Below are 5,075 nucleotides of genomic sequence, written 5' to 3'. Positions count from 1 at the left end.
GTTATTTAATCTTCTACCATGGGAGTCAGTCAGGAACTGTATTTTGCTATTGGCACATTGTTTTTTCAGTTGTTTGGCTGGAAATGCCCCGGGTTTGTTGGCTGATGCATAGTATTGGCGTCTAAGCCCTTGTACACACGGTTGGACATTCCGACAACAAAATCCGTCGGATTTTGTCCGACGGATTTTGTCCGAAACTGGTGTTGCATACACATGGTCGGACAAAGTTGTCGGAAAATCCGATCGTACGTAACGTGATGACGTTATTTAGTTACGATGGGACTACGTTCAGGCTAGTAGCCAATAGCTTTGGTCTAGGAATTTGATCTGAGCATGCGTGGCACTTTGTTCAATCGGATTTCTCTACACACAATCGCACAAAGTCTGATCGGATCATGTTGTCGGAAAGTTTTATAGCCCAGTTCTAAAACTTTGTCGGTCGGATATTCCGACGGAAACAGTCCGATGGCGCCCACACGCGGTCGGATTATCCGACAACACGGTCCGACCGGGCATTTTCCGCCGGAATGTCCGGCCGTGTGTACAAGGGCTAAGACGTTTTATGTAATAATCAAATTTTTTTATGTAAGTGTTCACTTAATTGGTACCTTAGGGTTTGTAGGTCAGAGGAAGTTTGTTTAGTGGGGGTTTGTTTATTGACGTGTTCTAGAGAACAAATTTGTGTTAACAATTTCTCAGTGGTAGCTGCGTGTTGCTTTTTAGCTTGTGCCCCGCATTTTATGAGAAGACCGCGTAAGAAAGCTTTGTGCGCATGCCGAGTAATAGAATGATCATCCACAGAGTATTGGTTATTCTCGAAATAGCTCTTAAACTCGGATCAAATTTCCCCTTCAAATGCAGAGTTTGTGAGTAGGGACATGTTTAGTCTCCAAATAGAGTGATTCGCAGGTTTGGTGCTGTTGAATATTGTGATAGATATCGGCGCATGGTCAGACCAGGTAATGCGCGCTTCAGAGATTTGATTGTAAGAGGAATTTATCTGTCAGGAACATGCCAATCCAAGAGTAAGATTGTTGGGGGTTGGAGTAGAAAGTGTAATCTCGCTCCGTGCCGTGTGTGCATCTCCGGGGATCATTGAGGTCCTCAGTGTGTAGGAAAGAGGACAGCGCAGATGACCTTCGTTTGATAGGATTAGATGTGTCTAAGCCCTTGTACACACGGTCGGGGATTCCAACAACCAAATCCGTCGGATTTTGTCCGTCGGATTTTGTCTGACGGATCTTGTCTGAAACTGTTGCATACACATGGTCGGACAAAGTTTCAGAACGTGATGACGTAATTTCGTTACGATGGGACTACGTTCAGGCTAGTAGCCAATAGCTTTGATGTAGGAATTTGATCTGAGCATGCGTAGCACTTTGTCCGATCGGAAATCTCTACACATGATCGGAGTATGTCCGATCGGAGCATTTTGACAGAAAATATTTCAGGCAAGTTGGAAAATTTGGTCCGACGGATATTCCGACGGAAACAGTCCGATGGAGACCACACACAGTTGGAATATCCGACAAAACGCTCCGATCGGACACATTCCGTTGGAATCTCCGATCATCTGTACAAGGGCTAAGGAGTTGTCAATGATTTCCTTGAAATCTCCACAAAGTATTACTGGGTTGGATCTGTAGGGGGTCATTTTTGATATTAGGTCATTATAAAATCTCTTTTGGCCAATGTTTGGTGCATAAAGATTTACTAAAGTGAGGCGTTGGTTGTCTACTGTTGCAGATAAAATCAAGTATCTACCATCCTCATCCGCCTCCCAATGGTGTAAATGAAAAGAGATGGATGAGCTGATTGCTATCATCACCCCTCTTTTTTTTAGTAGGGTCACTGGCAAAGAAGCAGTGCGAATATCTTTTGTGTGTACATTTTGGGGGATTATCTTTGGTGAAGTGCGTTTCCTGTGCGCAGAATATGTCTGCACGTTGGGAATATCGCTTTTTTCCAGAGAAGACTGTGCTTAAAGGGGGAGTTCGGGCCTATGACATTTTTTTTTTTGTTTAATTACTTTTTATTGAAAAAGTTTTTTTTTTTTACATAAGGCTTGATTTCCCAAACAAAGGGGGGAAACATATATCACCTCAAGAAATACAAATCCTTTCATCAGCTATTTACCTAACAATGCAGGCGAAATCATACGCAGCATACTAGTTGTCCATAACCCGCCTGCGAGACACCCCCCCCCACCCAAACACCCATACTACGAACACGTGCTGCTAACGCCGGCAAACCCTATTCTGGTTAGCGGCAGGGAGATGGCAGGGAACATCAGGGGCTGAAATAAGGGATATCAAGGAGGGAACTCCCAGCCCTCACCAAGCCCAGTCCGAGTGAGTGAGCGTTAAGTCTAGTCCTCCGCTATCCCATCCAGGGGGTAACCAATGTCCTTCAACCATGGATTCCATAACTCCTTAAATTTTTTTAAGTTATTTTGTCTGATAAACATCACTCGTTCACACCAGATTGTAGAGTTTATGGCATTTACCCATGCTTGTGGGCCTTTGACATTGAGTGAGGCGATGTTGATGGCCATTGTATTAACGAGTGACCTGAGATGGGAACGACAGGAGCGAGATCACACCCTCAATGAGAACAACCCTTGCTCTTGCGAGGGAAAGAAAGGAGTAAACCATTAAATGTGTCTGTTATAGGTGGACTACCACTGGGTATACTGTGTGGAGCTGCACTATTCTAACACAGATATCACAGTGATATAGCAGGCAAAGCAATCAAGAGGGAAACAACTAAGTAAAAAAAACAAACAGAAAAAGGACATAAAAGTAACAGCAAGAACAATTCTCTCAGTGTGCGTGCCACACTATAACCTGAGGGATGAAGTCCTTGTCCACTTAGGATCTTATGAACGCTTGGGACCATAGGCCTTGGGGTTGTGGAAGTTCTCGCCTTGCTCATGCAGCCAGTTTCGGGAGGGAGGGGAGTATGGGTAGTGCGATCGATCGTGGCAGGAGGAAGGGGAAGAAAACCCCAGTTGGTCAGTTTTTTTGTATCCTTCCTTGGGAGTAAAGATTGGAATTACTTGTTGTTGGTACGGTACCAATAGTTTGGTTGGGAAACCCCACTTGTATGCGATTTTTTTTTGTCTTGTAGTATGGTTGTGATGGGGGGAATGCTCTTCTCCTTTCCATGGTGGCTTTGGAGAGGTGACTGAACAAAAGGATATCCATGTACGGTGCTGGTAGAGGTTTAGTGGACCTAGCCACCTGTAGTATTTGTTCCTTAATGTGGAAATAATGCACTCTTGCCAGAATATCTCTCGGAATGTCAGGGGAGAGGTGTGCCGGCTTGGCAATTCTGTGCGCCCTGTCAATTGTGATGTCTTGTGCATTCAAATTAGGGAGTAGACATGAGAATAGTTGTTGTATATAAGGAGTGATTTCAGTAGGTTTGACAGACTCTGGGACACCCCTAAATTTTATATTGTTCCTCCTGGAACGGTCTTCCAAATCCGCCAATTTTAGTTTTATGTTGTGTATTTCAGACACATGGTGTTTATGTGCGTCTAGCATTTCATTGTGGGCTCTTAGATGATCGTGCATTTTTTCCTCCATCAAAGTGGCCCTTTCCTCCAGACGGTCTACCCTTTCATGCATTTGGGAAACAGAGAATTGTAATTCCCTGTGCAGGTCTTGTTGTAGTGTAAGAAGCATGGCTTTAAGCATTGATTCTGTCACAGGGTTATCTGATGCAGGGATAGCCGTAAGAGCAGGTGTGTGTGTGGAGGATCTGTTTCCCTGTCAGCCCACTGGAGCTTCTTGGGCTGGGGTTCCTTGCTGGGGAAGAGGGCTGGGGAAGAAGCCAGCCTCTTACCTCTATCCATGTTGTTGTGGAAGGTTGGGGTATCCAGCGAAGGCAGGGTGTCCATCTCCTCCCTGATGCTATTATCCCTGGACGGTGCACCTGGGTAATCTTCCTGTGGGGGAGCCGAATGGAGCACCTCAGCTGCCTTTGTACGGGATGCCGCTGAGGCAGTGTTCCCAAAGCCAGCACCATTTTGGGCCTCGTTCATGGCCACTTTAGCGTAGAAATCCATGAGGCGGCGAGGTGCGGGCGGCTTATACCACCATCTGGACATGCCTGGTTCGGTCTCCCGTCCTTTCCCCAGCTGTATAGCCGGATCGGGGGTCGGATCATTGCCTGTGGTCGCAATAGATCCTTGCCATGGAGCGGAGCAGTGGATTCAGGCGTCCATTACTCTCTGCGGCAGGCCACGCCACCCTTCTCTTTTCTTCTAATTTTAATGAGTGGCCACGAGTCTTGTTAAACTTCCTTCCGCAAAAAAGTTTTATCCCTATTGTGGGGTCACCAGTCCGGTATCTATATAATGAAATCATATCCCCTCTCAAGCGTCTCTTCTCCAGAGAGAATAAGTTGAGTGCTCACAACCTTTCCTCATAACTAATATCCTCCAGACCCTTTATTAGCTTTGTTGCCCTTCTTTGTAGTCGCTTCATTTCCAGTACATCCTTCCTGAGGACTGGTGCCGAGAACTGGACAGCATACTCCAGGTATGACTGGACCAGAGTCTTGTAGAACGGGAGAATTATCGTTTTATCTCTGGAGTTGATCCTCTTTTTAATGCCAATATTCTGTTTGCTTTGTTAGCAGCAGCTTGGCATTGCATGCCATTGCTGAGCCTATCATCTACTAGGACCCCCAGGTCCTTTTCCATCCTAGATCCCCTCAGAGGTTCTCCCCCCAGTCTATAGATTGCATTCATATTTTTTGCCACCCAAATACATTATTTTACATTTTGTGAAGGAGGGGGTGCTATTTGTGCTGGGAAGGGCAATTAGGGGGATTTGTGCTAGGAAGAGGAGTGGGGGGATATATGCTAGAAGGGGGGATTTGTGCTAGGAGGAGGTATGGAATTTTGGCTTAGAGCGAGAATGGGGGATTTGATCCCCTGTTCGCTGTCCTGTTGACCCTTGTCCATTGTCCCGTTGACACCTACTCTCTGTCCTGCCAATCCCTGTTCTCTGTTCTGCCAACCCCTGTCCTCCACCCTGCCGACCCATGTCCCCCACCCTGCCGAC

Source organism: Lithobates pipiens, unplaced genomic scaffold (assembly GCF_037356315.1).
Source record: "Lithobates pipiens isolate NorthernLeopardFrog02 unplaced genomic scaffold, aLitPip1_a1.2 Scaffold_8, whole genome shotgun sequence".
Classification (NCBI taxonomy): Eukaryota; Metazoa; Chordata; class Amphibia; order Anura; family Ranidae; genus Lithobates; species Lithobates pipiens.
Note: the sequence above shows the minus strand (reverse complement) of the source record.